The 20,122-nt window shown below is 40.9% G+C and overlaps 1 long non-coding RNA gene across 4 annotated transcripts in view; it reads left to right on the top strand.

The window, feature by feature from the left end:
• LOC112644638 (uncharacterized) overlaps window positions 1-20,122 on the top strand; it is a 49,104-nt gene that overhangs the window by 18,356 nt on the left and 10,626 nt on the right. Inside the window, exons 2-7 of one of the 4 annotated variants that reach the window (XR_007414076.1) lie at window positions 6,699-6,754; window positions 8,161-8,224; window positions 8,836-8,972; window positions 9,071-9,179; window positions 10,552-10,624; window positions 15,285-15,500. This is a non-coding gene — a long non-coding RNA (uncharacterized LOC112644638). Of the gene's footprint in view, window positions 1-6,698; window positions 6,755-8,160; window positions 8,225-8,835; window positions 9,180-10,551; window positions 10,625-15,284; window positions 15,501-20,122 lie in introns of all 4 variants that reach the window. The other 3 variants (XR_007414074.1, XR_007414075.1, XR_003126603.2) reach the window with 3 other exon arrangements.

Here is a 20,122-nt window from a genome sequence, read left to right as displayed (position 1 = left end):
ATCTGCAGGAGCAAAGGCTGCATGAGCATCTCCGGGATCAGATGTGGCCAAATTAGAGAAGGGGCTTTTGTGTTTTAGACCTTGTCCAAGAAGGGCCATTATAAAAGTGAACAGACTGTTGTTTCAGATGGGGGCACATTTGTTTACTCACTTGAGACATGTCAAGTGGTTTACTTATGTATATGTTATTACTGCAGCCAAAACTTCTTTTAAGAAAATAATGAAGAAGTTTCATCAGAGAAAAATTAAAAGTATTGCTGGATTCCTCAGGGCTGCAGAAAGAATAAGCAGAAAGTTGGAGAAGAACACATCAACCACACTAATGGAGTTTCTGGTGAATGGTCCTTCGCAAAGAGGGAGGTTTCAAAATATTTCCCAGCATCTGTCTGAGAAGAACCAGCTTTATGCACTGGCAGGGCTCAGGAAGCCCATAGCCTGCACACAAGGCATCACACCTCCCTCCCAGCCTGGCCTGTTCTCCCTCACTGGAGTATGTAGAAATCTGGTTTGGCAAATTGGGGGAAGAGGGACAGACAAAGAAAGAGGAATGTGACAGTCCTGTCCCCTCTACTGACTCCAGCTTTTTCTCTCTTTTTGTAACAGCATATTCTAGTTAGGAAAGGGTGAGTCCTTAAAAGTTTGAATGAAGTTGGAAGCTTCTCTTAGTATGTGTGTTGGTTATTCAAAGTACAAATCCAAATTATGTTTTGTTAATCAATTGCCTCTAAGATTTTCTAGTACCTAAGAGTGACCAGAAAACAAGTTTCATCCAAGGATAGGGGAAAAACTAGCCCTCCTGAGCAAATGAAGGGATAACAGGAAAAGAAAAGAAGTTTGCTTTATTCTTACACACAACATATCCATTTGTTTGATTTATTGGTTGCAGTAGTTTGACAGAAAGACTATGATATTGCCCCAAAGTAGTAAGCAACAAAAGCTGACCAATGAAGATCCAGAGCCATCCAATAGATATATCTTGCAAACCATATACATGGTTTAAAATTTTCTGGCACCCACATTAAAATAGTAAAAAAACCAGATGAAATTAATTTTAAGATAATCTATTTTTACTTAACTAATGTGTCTAAGTATTATCAGTTCAATGTGTAATCAATGTAACAATTTTTAGTGAGGTATTTTATATTCCTTTTGAATTTTTGCACTTACTCTTCAAAATCTGGGTATTTTTTACACTTTCAGTACATTCCAACTTGGGCTCATTATGGGTAAAGAGCTCCATTGGCACATGTAGCTAGTGCTTGCCAGATTCCACAGTACAGTTGTGGGGTCCCTGATGAGGTGGAGAGTGATCTTAGACAGTGAGTAATAAGTCTTCATGCTCTGGTGATGAAGAGGTTGAGGCAGAGTCCCCAAAGTGGACAAGAGGATGATCTGAGATTCTGTTTGCACTTGTGTTGGGTCTGATGAGAAAGCATCTGGAAGGATATTGAGCAGAGTGGTAATGGTAATGGTAATGGTAATGGGGTAATGTAGAGCTGAAATGAGACCTGCACAGGCTGTGACTCCACCATCCATCCACGCTGACACTGGAAACCAATCTAAACTGGTCAGGAAGAGAGGAAACCGAGAGAATGTCTAACCAAGGGAAGTCAAAATAAATTCAGCACACTTTTCTGAAGTAATAGCTATGGAATTTAAATATTCATTAAAATGAGCAAAACATGCTCCCATAGGGGCTGTTACTGGTCTTTGCATGAACCAGCATTCTTGTCTGAAATAGAAGTATTAGGCAGTATGCTTAGCATCGTTTGCAGGGTAAGCCTGCCATTGTTCTGGTTTTGCTATGAGGGGAGTGAGGCTTAGGTAAGAGGAATAAAATAATCCACTTCTTACTGTAGAATATTATGGCTGAGGGAACCCTGGGAAACACTGGGTACAGAAGACAGCCCTCAGAGATGGGAGAATTTTCTGTGGAGGGGTGGGAGGCACATGCATAACCAGAGAGCCGGCTTCAGATTCTATATCAGGGCATTTTCCCAGATATCCCCCTGTGGTTTGTAGGAGTACTGTGATGGATCCCCTGTCTCTCAAAAAATAATCTGCTGTGGAGCAGAAATAATGATGAGGGGGTTTTTTGGCCTTCGGTGTCAAGTCTGTTACTATAGGGAGAGTGAAAAGTCTTCTTGCAATCTTGGTTTGGCTGTGAGTGATGTCATGAGTGATGTCATGAGTGATGTCATTACACATGATGTCATGTGTAAGCCCCAAGAGCTCCACGATGGAAGAAAGGAGTGAGTGTGGAGGAGCAAGGTCCTAGCAGTGACGGCAGGAGAAGTGGAGGTGAGAAGAAAAGTGGAGGTGGGAGAAGTGGAGGTGGGAAAGTCAAAGGGACTGGATGATGAGAACACCGGCCATTTGTGGAGGACATTGAGAAATTGTTACTGTGTTCATTTTGGTTGGCCGGTAGCAGAGTTGTAGGAGAGAAATGTAGAGAATGCGAAAGGAGCTTTGTAATATAAGGAATTAGACTAAAGGGAAACCAAAAAGAAAAAAAAAGAAACAACAGCAAAATTAGTGGCTTAGAATGGATGTCCATTAATCATCAAATGTTTAGAATTATGGATTTTGAATATAAGGTATTCAGAGAGTTGGTAGACCAGCGTCATCCATCAGAAATATAATGCAAGCCACATGTGTAATTTAAAATGTTCTAGTAGTTACACTGAAAAAGTAAAACAAAACAGGTGAAATTCATTTTGATAATGTATTTTATTTAAAACAGTATATCTAAAATATTAACATTTCAACAAGTAATCAATGTAAAAGGATTAATGAGATATTTCACATTCCTTCTCTCATACTAAAGTATGTCTTCAAAATCTGGTGTGCATTTTGTCCTTCCAGCTTATCTCAATTTGGACTGGTCACATTTTAAACACTCACAGACACATGTACTTGGTGGCTCTGATATCAAAAAGTATAGTTCTAGATAGCTTCTTTCCACATTGTCACATTTTTGTCTTTATTTAATAAACTTTTCAAAAAGTATAATTATTTCTAAGTGGAATTTCAAAATAAGCCAAACTAAAAGTGTATTGCTTAGAGATGTGTATTTAAATGGGTGATAAAATTAGAATGAAGCACAGGGGGATGATTCTCACAAAAGCAAGGACAATAATTTTTTTTATTCTGTGGGAAATCCGTGATAGAGTTAGAAAAAAAAAATGGAAGAGAAGAAAATAAGAATCTCCCCAAATTATTCCACCAATTAGAGATGAGCATTATCAGGGGTTTTTTTGTTTGTGTTTTGTTTTTTGGGTTTTTTTTTTTTTTTTTTGGTAGTTTGTTTGAATTGGAGTTTTTAATTCGTTTGCCTGTTTTACTGAAAGAGAGCAAGAACCTGGAGCTGAATGAGGAGCCTGGATACATCCAGGGTGGGCCAGGCAGGGCAGGTTAGGCTGCTGCATCATAGGCCTCAGTTACTGGCTGCCAAATGAAGTTTTCTAAGTCAGGCTAAAGACTACAGAAAGACTTTTGTCTTCTAACAATAGGAAGAGGGACCATTTCCAACATTAAAAGAAGGCAGACAATGCTGGACTCTTGGCCAAGTCTGATGATGCCCATTCCCATGAGAGGACACCCTAAAAGATGAGAGAGCAATTAAGGACATTGACTGGTTTTTTTCCTCTTTAAGGCAAGAACTTAACCAATTTACTGGAATTTTTAAAAGAATTTACTAGAAAAAACACAAGCCAATAACCTCATAAACCATTAGGTACTCAGTGTTTCTGGAAGGGCAGCTGTAAGTGCATGGTCTATGTCCAATTTTCTGTCATCTTGGAATAGGAAGAACATTGGAATGACAAGTTAGATTGAAAAGCTGTTAAAAGCCAGAAAAATAACAAGTGCCTAATCCATAAATGGAAAACTGTCAGTCCCTTATGTCTTTATACAACTTGGTTTGATGGTAATTCAAGCAAAACTTCTGTGTTTTCAACCAGCCCTTAATGGCAAAGAAAATAAACCATCCAGAGAAAAGGAGTCATAAGAGGAACAATATACCTCAGTTTAGTGTCTGTGGAGAGTAAATTTGAGTAATATAATTTACTTTAGGGGGAGAGGAAGAATGGACAAAGAAATGATGTGAAGCTGCAGACGTGAAACCTGGTTTGTGATTTCAGAGGTGAAACCCTTTTGGTTTATGACCATGACCTTCAGTGACCTGGCTCTGGCCACTGTACATAGCTAACAAGGCTGACGGGGACCCTGTTTACCATCCTGCTCCCCTTATCCAGCCTGCTCTGCTCAGTTATCACGGGCTTGTCTCTGCGTCACTGTCACTGGTCTCCTAGGCTGAGAGTGTTGTTTCAAAGCTGGGGTTTCCAGGGCTTTCCTTTCTCCCCGCTGAGATCTGGGAACCCCCATGAAGTCTAAATGGCAGCTAGAGGTTGTCAGTTACATCAGGGGAAAACCTCAGAGAAACACATAATGTGTAAAAGTCACTGCAGCATGGAAGCCCGCAGATACCCTCTGATTCTGGGCTCCAGCACTGCGGGAGCCCTGCTATTATGCCATAAAAACAACTGCAAACAGCAAGCCTGGGGATGCGGATGTGCATCGCCAACTCACAGCGGTCCTAGGAACATGAGCTTTCGATATCTTGGGAAATGCGTCTTGCTGAGCAGTTTGGAGTGTTACCCCAAGTAGATCAGAGAGCTGTTTTCTTCTCCATTTATTTCAATGCAGCCTTGACGCTGTAGCTGGAGATTGTTAGATCCTCAGAAATTAGGTGGGCTCCATCAAATTTGCTGAGGCTTTACTCCATGTACCCTCCCCCAGCTAGCTGGCCATCGGGATTTCTTTTATTGCTGCCCATGTGGAGGGGCTCAAAAGACAGAGACACTTGCCTGCTGCATATCAAGTTAGAAGAGCATACAGTGGTGATGTTGAAAAGAGAATTGGTGAGGGGCCTTGAGCTGGGGCTCTGATCTTGACTGTGCTACAACCGACCTGAGTGACCTTGGGGAAGTGCTGTCACTTCTTAGGTGTTCAGAGACTGGGGTGGGCTAGCTCTGATGGCTTTTGAACTGGGCTCTGGGGAGTCTATTTAGGGGCTGTGGAAAGTGGAGACAAGAAACTGAGAGAGAGGCCTTCTAGTATCTTCTACTGGAGCAGGTCCACTTTTATCCATTTTACATACTGGGATCCTTTAGAAACTTTTATTTAAAGAAAGGGTTACAAGACTAAAAATTTCAGAATTACTTAGGTGGATAGTCTCTCATCCACAAAATTCTTATTTTATGATTTTTCCCGTGTTTGTTAGATTGAACATTTTGCAGAGTGTTTGTTGATGGCTGATACAGCAGATTCCTTATTGACTTTTGTATTCTTCTATGGAGTATATTAAAGACTATAAAGAGACATATAATGGCTTTTTGTTCTTTCTTCTGAAGGAATGACTGTGGTCTTAATGATTAGAGCAGTGGCTGCCAATTCACTAATGGTTGGAACGTGTAATTAGAACTTGAGAACTTCACTCTGGTCATGATTATGCCACTTAGCATGGCCTTGAGCACATCCTTTACTTTCTTGGGAGGGAGGCACTGTACTCTGTGATTAGGAGCCTGGGTTCAGATCCCAGCTCCACCACTGACTAGCTATGTATTTTTGGGTAAGTCATCTTACATCTCTGTGCTTCGGTCATGTCTTCTCTAAAATGGGAGTAATAATACAACCCACCTCAGTAGGCTGTTAGGAGTGTTAAGTAAGTTCATTCATGCAAAGTGCTTAGACCAGAACCTGGCACAAATTACAAGTCTCAATAAACATTAACTATGATTATCTTTGGATTTTTTTTTCCTTGTGTGTCCTATGAAGGTGTTGGGTCAGGTGATGGATAAACCCATTGATTAATTTATTAAACTGTATACCTTGGGGCCTACAAAAGTGCCTGGTACACAGCAGGTGCTCAATACATTCTTGTTGACTGAATGGCCAAGATTTTGCATTTTGCCTTATAGGAATTATATAAGAACCTGATTTTGCACACCTATTATGCATCATGAAATTAAAATATCCAGAGTGTTAGGATGAATGAATGACGAACATCAACCATTTATTGAGAACTGTCTGTCATCTGTTGTAGACAGAGTCCAATCAGGGAAATAAATAAGCTCAAGCCAAGTAGTTTAGTAGAGGCCATTGAGGGTGAGGAACAAAGGGGCCAGGAGAGCTGGCAAGCCAACAGGATAGTGAGGGAGCCCAGAGATTAGCCAGCAGGAGGAGATGGTCCTATTAGAGCTTGATGCCAAGGCATCCACCAAGCAGAACTGGAAACTGGGGCTGTTGAGGGATGGGTTGTCTAGCTGAACAAGTCACTGGCAGACTCAACAGAGAGTTCCCAATTTCCAAAGCCTCCTGTTGGCTAGATCCATCCAGAAGCCAGCTGGCAGAGGAGGATGGGAATTGTAGTTTGAGGAGGGGCTCTGGAGGCCAGTAAATGGCTGTGAGGGCAAGCAGGCCAGGTCCAGCACCTCTCCAGACTGTGTACCAAGCTCTTCTAGTGGCAGGGCTGGCAAACTATGGCCCTCAGGTCAAATTTACCAACTGCCTGGTTTCATAAATAAAGCTTTATTGGAACACAGCCACACCTACCCTTTACACATCGTCTATGACTCTCTTCACGATACATGTGCAGAGTTGAATCCTTGTGACAGAGACCATATGTTCTTTTACAGAAAATTTTGCTGATCCTGGTCCTAGACTGTGTCTAACCCTTACAACCACTAGCCAAGTAAGTATTTCTACCCTTCTTTTACAAATGGGGAAACGGGCTTGTGAAATGGATCTGACTTGCCTGAGGATGAGCGCCCGGCCAGAATGAAGCTTGCATTTGACTGCTACCCAGATTTTACCAAACTCTACATGCCTTCAGTTGTACCCCAGGTCCCCTCAGGCCCCACTGAGCTACTGCGGCTCCTCATCCTCACCTTGGGTTGATATCTCTCTTTGGCATGTCTCTACCTCTCTATGCCTCACCATCAAGTTCATGGTAGCAGAGAGGTCAGAGGTTGTATAAGCTGGAATGGACCAGAGTTCACAGGACAGAGTCCAAATGTTTGGGGCTTGAAACTCTCAGTTTGTTAGACTGTCCTTTCCAGGGAGATAGTCAACCCTTAAGAGGCTCTTCCCCCTCCCCAAGTCTGTACAGTCATCACAACTAAGCAGCAAGACCAAAAGATTTGGGAGAACATCTCTGACATAATGGAAATCAATGTTAAAATGAACTTTGCTTTACAAAATTTACAGTATAGCTAACTCTTTAGGAATATTTCTCCTGTAAAGCTAAGTGCACCTGTCTGATGAAAAAATAAAACCCTAAAATGGAACATTATTGCCAACATTTCTCTGCATTGCTTGGAGATTCATCTTAGGTAATAGTATTTATGAGTCAAGCTGTGCTGCCTTCGCATACTCAACAACAGCAGGTAGAAGTCTCTGGAAATACAGGAGAATTTATATTTGCTGGGAATTCCAAGTGATTGCAAGGTAGCTGCTGCTTGCATTTGTTTTGCTCACACAGATGGCGAGAAATTGCATCTCTGGGAAGAGCATAAAGGGGTAAACTGAATGCATGTGAGATTAATAAAGTCAGGATTTACATGTGATGACACACAATCAGGGCAGAGCCATGGCCATAGTTTTATTTGACTTAGCATTTAGCCAACACAGGTATTTTTATAATGTAATAAGTGCATTTTCCTGCCTCCATGAAAATGATCCTCCTGACCACTCCTCATAGGGTAACTGACACCAGTTATGCTTTTAAAGCCGTGATGAAGCTCTGCTGACCACCTGACCCTTCACATTCTTCTCTGGCCATTAGCTATTTGGAATGACTTAAGCTGTTTCCTCGAGCTGGCACCCACGGGCTACAGCCAGACCAGGCACCAAGCTGCCTCCATCATCCTTGGGGCAGGCAGCAGACATTTGCTTCTGAGTAGACCTGGAACTTAGGAATCTTTTCCATCTTGGGGGTCCTGGGTAAATTTGTACCCTCCGACATCCAGAAATTCACTACCATTTCATAGGAGGCAATATGATTATGTAGGGAAAGCTGGAGTTTCAGAGATGAAAAGAACTGGATTTCAATCCTCTGTTTATTAGCCTTTCCTCTCATGAATCTGATCCTCTCTCCAGGCCTGAGAAGAAGCTGGGGATGTCTCTGTGGCAGGCTGAATATGTGGCCCCCAAACACGTCCAGGTACTAGTCCTCCAAATCCTGGGAGTGTTACCTTATACAGAAAAAAAGGTCTGTGCAGACATGATGAAGTTAGGGATCTAGAAATGGGGAGATTATCCTTGACTATCTGGATGGGTCCTAAATCACTTCACAAGTGTCCTTATCAGAAGCAGGCAGAGAGGGGTTGCTTGGGTGGCTCATTTGGTTAAGCGTCAGCCTTCAGCTCAAGTCATGATCTCAGGGTCTTGGGATTGAGCCCTGTGTCAGAGGAGCAAGTTGACAGGTGAGAGGCCTCATGGTGCTTTAGATTCCCATATGAGTGGTCTAGACAAATGGCCAATGTTAAGACTGACTCACAGAGTTCTTGGGGTATTGGAGGAAGATTTGCACACACGCGCGCGCACACACACATATGGCAGGGCTTCTTACTGTATGAACTTTAGTAATCCCTGGGAGCCGAGCCCTGGCGAATCATCAGTGTGGTTAAAAACAATAGCCACCACCAAAGCAGCCATAATCACCACAAAAGGATTCATTTTTCTACCTTCCAAGAAATATAGGACTAAAGATCTTTGCAAGAAACTTTAAAGATTCACTGACACTTCAAGGCCTCTGGTCGTCTGTCCTCACAGGGAGGTCATCTGGAGCATCCCTGGAGAAAAGGCAGTCCAAGGTCAGGAGGATTGGCTCTGCTGTTCAGACACTGCACTGTCCTCATACCAGGCTAGACGGTGGTGAATCTGAGAACAATGCATCACCCCAGGGCCAGGTACCAGAGAAGTCAGGACATCCCCTACATCCCAGGTCCCACAGAGACTATTCAAATTAGCTAAACTGAAGTCACACTACGCTGCCCCTTTCTTCCAGTGGAAACCACAATAGAGGCTCTCTTTCACCATGTGCCCTTACCTCTTTGCCTCCTGATGCCTCCTGTGTGGCCCAGTGTGGCGTCACATGCCCCTTCTTCTTGGGAACGGTGAGTATCAAGCTATCTTTTCCATGGCAGTCCTTTCCTGATACTGTTGGCCTCACCAGACCTGAAGAATAATCAAGCTCATATTTTGAAACAGTATGTGCCCATTTAAACCCTGGACAGGTATGGCCTGGGAAGCTCAGGTGACATGTCAAGCTCCTAGCCTTGTGCTGAGCCCCTTGGAGGAGTTCTGGAAATAGCTGTCCTCATTCGTCCCTTTCTCTCTCTTCCTTGACTGTGACCTCATTGACTTGCTCTAGATGCACTAATCTTTCCCAGCAGCCTCATTGCTTACACCTCGCAGTTTATGCTGGCATTGTTCCTCTTCCCAGACAGCTGCCTAAGCAATCCTCTGCTCTCACTGTCCCACTTTGAGAGGCTGAGGGTGAGGTCACAGCATGGTTGGTGCATCAGTGCTTGCATTGCTCAGGCAGTGTTGTCAGAGCCTGAGCATGCATGCCTGTCATCCACCTGCGGTCAGTGACCTGTCAATACCTCATTCTGGAAGCAGTTTTTTCCTCCTCTTGAACTTGATCCAGACCTCACACAGATGAACTCTTATAGGCCAGTTTACATTCCTTTCTCTGGGGCGGCACTGAAGAGGATTATCCAATTCTCTAATTTCGGTTATCTGTTCCCCCCTCCCATGCTCATCCCTTCTGCTCAGTCTAGAACTTACCTCTTGGATTTATTACTCCTCATTAGCACCTCCTCCAGGAAAGGTGCCCTGGAGAGAGGGTTGTCTTAGGTGGTTTCCTCTAAGAGCAGAGCCTGAGACATATAGTTTATCTGGAAGTGTGAATCCTGGAAGCTGGAGTGTGGGAGTAAGGAGTGAACAGGATAAGGAGAAAAAAAACCCAACAGAGAAGGTGCATTTGAACTGGTTACCACTGTGGGCATCCCAGGCTCAGTTCCCTGGGGACCTCTGAGGAACTGTGTGGAATGCACCTCAGAATTGTCCTTCTGAATGTCAGAATCCTGGGACATTTATCCACCAACTCCTGTGAGCCATTGACAGAGGACTGCCCTGGGGGTGGTAACTCCTCCCTATTCTGGGGCGGAACCTGAGCCAAGGCTGAGTGTTCCTCCAGGGCTGAGGAGAAAGGCAGGGAGGCAGAACAGCTGGGAAATCTTTGAGATGAGACTCAAGATGGAAAGCTGGCCGTGGGGCTACAACCATCTACCTCAGGAGTGCAAAAATCAGTAGGCTTATAAGTCAGTGTCCTACAGAGAGGGTGAAATTTAAATCAGTCAGGAGTAGCTTAAGAGAAGGATTTGGAACTGAGGGTTTACAATTGATGACCTAAACTGATGGTTTAAAAAATCACCGGTAGATCTTACCTGCCTGTATTTTTCCTTTCCTCCTTATGTTCAGGAGAGGACTTGACCTGTTTACCACCAACAATTCCTTTAGGATGAATGATTACTGGTTACTTACCTTTGCCAAGGTACCCTTGCATTGTTATTATTCCTCCTCTAATTTGATCAGTCAAGTAACTAACACATTCATCCCCAAAGTCAGACTGGTTCATATTTTGAGATGCAAACGCATGTGATTTTCCTCCTTTGCTTTTCTCCCATCTGAGCGGGTCTTGGCTATACTTTACTGTCTCAGAAAATATTCCTCTTAGATCTGAAAGCAGTGGAAGCCAGCAAGGATTTCTGGCTTTTGTTTTCTAAAAGTATAAGTCTGCAGGAGGATTTACAGAGGAGGCAGAAAGGTGAAAGGGACTTGATGTTCCAGATAATTTGTCTTGGAAATCTCTCCCACTGACCATACAGCTTCCCACTCATTCCCATTCATCCTCTACATAGAGAATTCCTACCCACCTTTCAAGGCTCAATTTAAATATCTTCTCTTTTCAAAAATGTTCTCGTAACTCACCCTTCCACACCTATTCTAGGCTCCATAAAATCTGTAGATACCTATTATTATAGATATATATTACACGTGTGTATATATATCTCCCCTGCTAGAAGGGGAGATGGCCCTTAGCTGAGGGGAGAAAGGAGAAAGAGCAAGCTGTGGTCCAGGAGCAGTGGGGATCCAGAACCTGCTTTCTGTCAGGGCCCCCAGGATGATACAAGTCTCCAGAGAATGGTTGGGTGATACAACTAATTCCTACATCCCAAGCCAGGTGCAGAAGTACTGGAAGAGGTTATAGATAGACTTAGTAGCAACCAGGGCAGATAGGTGATGGAGCTTTCCTACACATAGTACTTTGGCACAGAGTAAGATCTTGACTTAAAAATAAATATTTATTTATTTGAGAGAGACAGAGAAGGATGGAGAGAGCATGAACAGGGGGAAGAGCAGAGGGAGAAGGAGAAGCAGACTCCCCACTGAGCAGGGAATTCAACTTGGGGCTTGATCTCAGGACTTTGAGATCATGATCTGAGCTACTCAGGCACCCCAGATCTTTGATTTTTCATGTGACTCTCAGGAAAGGGGAAGGAAAAGGAAGGACTGAAGGCAAGCAAGGCAAGCTTCCTCCCAGCCTGAGAGAGGAGGCTTGAAGTTGGTAATTACATTGATTTATTTAAAATAAGACTTAGATGCCTACTCACCACACAAACATTTGAGTGTTTGCTACATGACAGACGTCATGTTTGACATTGAGAATGTAAATTTGACTAAGACATAGCTTCTTGCTTCAAAGATGCACACATCCAATCAAGGGGGATACTCCTATAGGATGGTGATGATGATCCAAACACACGTGTAATATATATCTATAATAATAGGTATCTACAGATTTTATGGAGCCTAGAATAGGTGTGGAAGGGTGAGTTACGAGAACATTTTTGAAAAGAGAAGATATTTAAATTGAGCCTTGAAAGGTGGGTAGGAATTCTCTATGTAGAGGATGAATGGGAATGAGTGGGAAGCTGTATGGTCAGTGGGAAGGGTGAAGAATAGCAGGAGTGTGTATTAGTTTTCTGTTCTGCATAACAAGTCACCACAAATTTAGTAGCTTAAACCAACACATGTATTTATTTTCTCACTGTTTCTGTGGGTCAGGACTCTGGGCACCACTTAGCCAGATTCTCTGCTTCAGGGTGTCACCCTACTGCAAAGCATTATGAAACAATTTTCATGGTTCGATAGTGAGGCTATTGGTAAGGGAAAAAATTCCCCTATAATACATAATCTCTGCAGCCCATTTGATAAATATGCCAGTTAATTTACTCCTCCCTTTCAGCCCCCACCAGAAATTGCAGTTCAGTGTCACTTTTTGTTTTTGAGGGAGGTAAACTTCTGCTGAAATTCATGACTCTAACCTTGGAGACTGCATTATCATTAATTTCTCCTTTTCATGAGTTTTTAAACGTTTCCATCTGAACACTAATCATATGAACATGATGTTGACACTCTCCCAAGAAATGGCCAATACCAACAATAGCTCAGGAATGCAGATTTTGACAAGGCTGGATTTGATGATTTGCACATCCTGAGAAACTGTTGGAATTTTGAAGCAAGGCATTGGAATTAGGAGGGCCCAGCCTCTGGATTTACCTGAAAGTAATTTATTACTTGTCCAGCACACTGGTTCCAAAGGGACTCAATATTCCCATAGACTCTTTTCTTCTCAGCCTCTTTCAGTGAATCTGCCCTCAGTTAGTTCTGGAATCAGAGATCCTCAGTAAGATTCAATGTGATGTTCTAACCTTGGCCCCAATTATCTCAATATTGGATTTACAATTACACATTACACAGTGTTTAAGAGTGTTGGGGTCACTACTCTTTTGGAGCTGTTTACTTTGGAATTTCCCTGAAGCCTCTGTATATTCTACGGCTCTAGAAGGTGCTGTTCTTTCTTGTGTTAAAAGTTGTATTCTGGGGCAGCCCGGGTGGCTCAGCGGTTTAGCACTGCCTTCAGCTCAGGGCGTGATCCTGGGGTCCTGGAATCGAGTCCCACATCAGGCTCCCTGCATGGATCCTGCTTCTCCCTCTGCCTGTGTGTCTCTGCCTCTCTCTCTCTCTCTCTCTCTCTCACTCTCTGTCTCTCATGAATAAATAAATAAAATCTTAAAAAAAAAGTTGTATTCTGATAAAGGACTTTGAATGACATTCTCAGTGCTTACACTGTGACTGCTCTAGTCAAGTTTTCTATCGAAATTTTGCTAGGAAGTTACCCATTTTAAGTTGTAAAACTCATTGCCATCAAATGATACAAGATACTCTCTTTTGATGATTTTGATCAGTCTTAAATATTTTTTCTCTCTTTTCTTAATCAAGCTCACAAAAGTTTATCTTTTTGTTGGTGTTTTTGAAGAATGAGATTTTGATTTTATTTCTTTCTTTTATGTTTCCTATTCTCTTTCTAGCTGAAATTAATTCTATTACTCTTTTTCTGATTTATTATGATGAACTCTAAATGTCTTTAATTTTAGGCTTTGAAGCCATTTAAGGCTATAATTTCTAAATACAGCTAATGCTATGTCCTGCAGATTTTATTATAAAGTGGCCACATTCTAAAGACTTTCTAGATCGTTTAAAATTTCAGTTTCACTTCATCTTTGATATAAGGAGCGATAGGACTGTTTCTCAATTTACAAGTAGCTAAAGTAATCATTATTATTATTATTACTATTAAGCTTAAATTGAGCACATGACCTTTACAACTCTTATACAATTTATGAGTTTTCTTTGTGGCCAAGTATTTTATTTATTTTGGCCATAACAAATAAGCATAGTTTTCCATTCAGGACATCAGTTCTTATATATGTACTAATATGTACTCTATATCCTCACTTATTTTTAGAATTTCTTGGACTTCATTAAACTGAATACATAATAAGGGATAAATAAATAAACAATATAATAAATAAACATAATAAAAGGGCAGAAAATGTGGAGCAGGTTTAAGATGTTGAGGAAGATTCAAGGATAGGAGAGAGGGAATGAAGGAAAAGCAACAAAGACAAAATTGGTATTTTGTATTTAGAAAATTGAAAGACACTAATTCTCAGTTTAATGAAGTCCAAGAAATTCTAAGAGGGTTAAATAAAGAAAAATCCATAGTTAGAAGCAACAGAGAAAAATTACAGGATATCACTGACACGGGGGAAAAATCAAAAGAAGCTAGACAGAAAAGACAAATCAGCTACAAAGGAATGACAATTTGATTTGTAGCTGATTTTGTAACAGCACAAGAAAGCCAAAAAGCCGTAAAATAATATTTTTATAAGTGCTGAATCTATATCTAGTTCATATACATTCACTATATTCTACATCTGATGGAAATGGCTTTCAGTTAGAAAAAGAAGTTATTTTCAGATAAAAAAAATTATGTATCCACCCAAAGATGTCTGTAGAGGAAATTTGGAAATGTCCATTTCAGGGAAAATAGAAATTATCTTAGATAAAAGATCTGAGAAGTAGGAAGAAAGGGAAAATGTATTAATTGGTAAATATAAAAGTCTGTAGAAACATATATTGATTGGGCAAAAACACTGATAATGATGTCTGATTTGTGGATTAAAACAATAGAACATAAACACTGATTAAGAGTGGCATATAAACTGTTATAGAGGTAATTATAGTTAGTGTTCTGGAGCTCTTGAATTCTTTGTGACAAAGATAAAGATAGTGATCAATTTTGGATTTCTTAGGTTAAAGTTTCATATTAAAGTATTTGGTGAAAATACCACTAAGGAAGGAAGGAAGGAAGGAAGGAAGGAAGGAAGGAAGGAAGGAAGGAAGGAAGGAAAGAAAGAAGGAAGGAAAGAAGGAAGGAAAGAAGGAAGGAAGGAAGGAAGGAAGGAAGGAAGGAAGGAAGGAAGGAAGGAATATTATGTATACTTTTCAAATTATTAGAATAAGAAAAGAATGGAGTCAATATAAAAAAGGTCAAGAAAATTGCATGTCAACTATAGTTTAATAAAAAAAATAGTTCAGGAAAGAAAGGAAACAGAGAGAAAGAAGGAGAAAAGAAATAAAAAAATAGGCAGCACAAAACCAAATGATAGAAATAAATCCAAACATCAACACTCTCAGTCAAGGTCAATGAAAAATTAATCCTGATAAAAAACAAAGATTATCAGATTGGATTAAAACTCTTTACGCTATTTTTAAAAAATATTTTATTTATTTATTCATGACAGACACAGAGAGAGAGATAGAGGCAGAGAGAGAGGGAGAAGCAGGCTCCATGCAGGGAGCCCGACATGGGACTTGATCCCTGGTCTCCAGGATTACAGCCCGGGCCCAAGGCGGCACCAAACCACTGGACTACCGGGGCTGCCCTTTATGCTGTCTATTAATAACGACATTAAGGACAAAGAAAAGTTGAAAATAAAGGTTGAAAAAACATGTACCAGGTAAGTAGCACCAGAGTTGATATATTATATTCATGAAATAGACATGCAATAATATTTAGCAGAGAAGAAATGAATCACTAGATAGATATAAAAGATTCAGTTCTCTGGAAGATTGAAAATTCTACATATGTATACATTTAATAAAATAAATGTTATTAGTCACAACAGATAGTCACAACATATCTAAATAATTTTCTTGTTTTAAAAGAGTTTTACTTATTTATTTGAGTGGGGGAGGGGGGAGGGAGAAGAAGAGAGAGTTCCCAAAGTACTCTCCACTGAGTGCAGAGCCCAGTGAGGGGCTTAATCTTACTACCCTGAGATCATGATCCTAAGATCATGATCCCACCCAAAACCAAGAGGTGGCTGCTTAACTGACTGCCACCTAGGTTCCCTTAAAATGCCACAACATATCCAAAGCAAAAGTTAATAAAAGTACCTGGGATAAAAGATAAGTCCATCATGGCAGGGCCAATAAATATATGGAATATTTGAATGGTACAATTAAACTTGATCAAATGGGCACGTTTATAATTAATTTCAAAAAAACATATTCTTCTAATGTACATGTGAATAATTTATGAAAAACAATCACCTATTAGGCTACAAAGCACATCTTCAAAAATTTCAAAGGACTGACAATGTAAGAAGCATGCCATGTGGCCAAAACATAACTGCTTTTGTTATCTGTTTATACTCAAAAAAGATGAGTAGAAAAATTCACAAGTGTGGGATTGTAAAAAATATATTTACTAATTAATCAGTGAGTAAAAAATCATATCAATACGAATGGCACTGAAACTTGTGAGGTGCAGCTAACTTAGGATTTGGAGGGAAATTTGAAGCCATACCAAGGAAAAAGAAGGCTAAAAGTTAATGAAATAAGCATCCAATTTAAGAAATTAAGAAAAGAACAATAGGCTAAACCTACAGACAGTAGAAATAGAAGTTAAAAGCACTGTCAGATAGGGAAAATGAATAAGGTCATAGGAGAGGTCTTTGTAAACACTAATATGATTGACTAAACTCTGGGCAAGAGGAAAAAAATAAAAATAATAAGCCAAATAAAATATACAAAAGAGCCACAGATATGTCAGATACTCAAATGATAATGAGGAAATATTATAAATTCTTTATGACAAAAGAAGTTAAAAAGCTAAAGTGGAGAGATTTCTGAAATATATATATTATTGCAATGGTATCTAAGAAAAAATTATTGCAAGTGATTCAAGAAGAAATGGAAAATCAGAGTAGTCCTAGAACTATTAATCAATCGTTTTTAAATCTTCCCTTACAGAAAGGAGCATGCCTGGATGAATTTACAGGTCAAGTTCTCCTTAACATTTGACAAACAGAAAATTTCAGTCTTAGATTAATTTTTCTGAAGAATATAGAAATGGGATCACTTCTCAGTTCATTGAAAGAGGCTAGCATAATTTTGATGCCACATCAGTAAAGGAAATTTTAAAAAAGGATAATCACAGGCCAATTTCATTCCTGAATATCAGTACTGAAATTCTTTGCAAACTACTATCAAATTGATTCAATATAGATAGAAACACAGCATCTCATCTCCAAGCTTGGTGTTATGGGCATGAAAGTTTGGTTTAGCATAAGAAAAATTAATTAATGTAATTCACTGCATTAATAGAAAGGGCAAAACTATTTGATCACCTCCATAGATACAGAAAAAAAGCACTTGATAAAATTTAACATTGATGACAGAAACCTTTAGCAAACTAGCAATAGACTGAAACTTTCTATACTTGATAGTAGTTACTATAAAAATGCTTTCAGCAAATATTGTACTTAATGGTGGAGCAGGATAAGGGTGCATGCAATTATACTTTTTTCTCTATGGTGCTAGACCGCCAAGGCAGAGTAGGAAGGCAATATAAAGAACTATACAATGAATAGAAAACAAGGACAAAATTGCAGAATTGTCTGCAGCATACAATCAAAGATAAATAAAAAAATAAATGTACTCAGCCTATTTGAACAATGTTCCTCCGATTGTTTTCTTTTTTTTTTTTTTCCTTGTTTTCTTAAGACTTTACCTCTAGAGCATAGTTTCTCAGCCTTGACACTATGGACATTTTAAATTGGTTAATTCTTTGCCATGTGGGCTATCTTGTACTTTGTAGGATGCTTAGAAGCATTCCTGGCTTTTTGTCTTCCAGTTGCCATTGTGAAGGCTAGACACATGGGAAAGTTTTTACCCACAACCTCCTGTTGCAGCTACTTTATTCTTCACACCCTTCAGTGCATCTGGCTCGTAGAAAGGACTCCACAAGAGGAGAGCCTAGTCTTTATCACCCAAGGAGGCTGTGCTTTTATGAGTTCTCTCTTGTCTCCAGGAGAGATAGTTAACAATTAGACCCTCAGAACCTGTTTGAACAAAGGAGAAATGGAGGCTTCAATCCTCCGGAGTTAGGGGCTGAGGGAAAGGTGTGGTGTGGCAGGATAGAGCCTTTGCAAGTTAGGAAACTCTCCGTGAGTTAGAGAGAAATGGTTAGGGTATGTGTCCTGTATTGGAGGCAGGTTTAGCATGGGTTACAAATATTAAGAATCCAATGTAAGACCATATCACACTAGAAATCCAGACTACCCCCATTTCAGTTCCTGGGTAGCTTGGCATAAATTTTTCAATAGCTGTATAAGAAAATAAGAGCAAAAAATTGCTTATTATTGTCTACCATGTGCCAAATCTTTGAAGAAGCAATGGTTCCTTAATCAGTTAGGACTTCATTTGCAAGCAACAGAAAGCTCAAGTGGTTTAAACCATAAAGGAATTTGTCATGTCACACAATTGTGAAGTCTTGAGGGGTGTGTGTGTGCAGGAGGAGGGGTTGTTCTCTAGGCTCATGTGGTCATCCGGGCTGGGGCTTGGTCTCTGTGGTTCTCTGGGTCCTGCCTTCCTCTGGATGGCTGCCTCATCCTCAGGGAGGCAGCCAAATCTCTGCTGTAGGTTCCTGGGGCCACATGCTTCCTTATCTGTAACTTCTCTTTTCTTCATTTGTTGCACAAATACCTTTGCTCTGAACCAATCACTCTGAGGGTGACAATGTGCTCTGACCACCTAGGCCAGTGTTGTGGGCCGCCCACCCCTCAACCCCAACCCAGTCACTGTGGTGAAGGGGGGGTGTAGTCAGAGCCAACTGAGACCTGAACTTAGAGCCAGGGTGGAGACACTGCATCCCCTCCTAGACAGCAGGGCTTCTCCACAGGGGTGAGGGGTGTAAGGTACTGGGGAGCCAACTATGATATCCATCACCCCACAGACTCTGAGGTTGAAGAAACTTGATTAACAGAGGTGTCGCACTGTGGAGCAGAACCTCCATGGACTTCCGCAGCTCTCAACAGAGTGTCTGTGGTGGGGCTGGAGGCAGGGGTTGGAGTAGCCCCGCTCAGGGAGGCAGAAGCCACATATTAACATGGTTGTAACTTCTGCTGCTCTGGGCCTGTTTGCTCTTTGACCTTTTCCTCATTCTTCTCCTGCTCTTCATTGCAAGGGAACAGACATCCATCTGCCTTCCCCATGCCCTGAGGTAAGTTGGCTTCTACCAGGGTTTTGCCAATGGGAGGCACTGGCAGATGTAGGTGGGTAAGGAAAAGACAGAAGTCAGGGTATTTCACCCACCCTGTGCCCCTGGCAGCATCCAGCAGTAGTAATGTTGCCTCTGAGTCCATGTCTCCAAATCCCATGGGACGAGGATGGTGTGGTTCCAGAATCCCCCCAGCATCTCTGGCCCAAGGATCCTGGATCCACTTCATATTCCCTCTTTCCATCCAGCCAACATGTGACCAATCTCTGGGTTGCATCATCATCCTCTCCCGTTTGGCTTCTCAATTCTTCCAGTCAAATTCATGCCTTGTGTCACCAGTTCCTAGAGCTAAGTTTCCTCTGGTTTAAACATTTAGAGAGTTTTTTCTTTTCCCAGTTGTTCCAAACCTAAGCCTTGGTTTTTTCTAGCCTAGTGTGGCCTGGAGAAGCAAGGGTTATATGTTGAACTAAATTAAGCTGAGACCTCCAGGGTGTGACTGACCCAACCTCTACACTTCAGTAAGCAGCTCTCTGTTCGAAATTAAAATACATCTCCTTTTTTTCCCCCTACATCTCTGGAGTCAGGGGCTGAGGGGATGGTGTCCTTGGGGATGAAGTATTGTGATTGTCAATAGCAGTAATGACAACTGATGGAACGTTTAGGTCTGATTTACAGGCAATGCTGCATTTGCATTAGTGTGGTAGGTTTAAAATAACATCCATGCATTAGATGATATTCAGATTTAATGGAAAAATAATGACTGCATTAAATCAGGTTTTATTGTTATGGAGGGTTTTAATTTGGCAGGACCACTTTCCTTTTGTGATCTAGAAAGGGCTCAGTTGACGAAGGTGGAGCTTCCATGCTGATTCTTGACCTATATCCATTCTGCAGTCCCCCAGAAATGACTGTACCTTTTAAAGCCAGTTAACCTTTTTCTTTCGTTTTTGGTTTTTTGTTTGTTTGTTCTTGCAAGAAGGTGGTTTTCACTTCTTAAAACCTTACAGATTAATTTAAAAGTAATAAAAATTAAACAGAAGTCATTGTTCTTCCCTGCTTTATGAAATGGCATTTCGA

Source organism: Canis lupus, chromosome 1 (genome assembly GCF_003254725.2).
Source record: "Canis lupus dingo isolate Sandy chromosome 1, ASM325472v2, whole genome shotgun sequence".
Classification (NCBI taxonomy): domain Eukaryota; kingdom Metazoa; phylum Chordata; class Mammalia; order Carnivora; family Canidae; genus Canis; species Canis lupus.
Note: the sequence above shows the minus strand (reverse complement) of the source record. Positions and strands in the feature narration are given on the sequence as shown.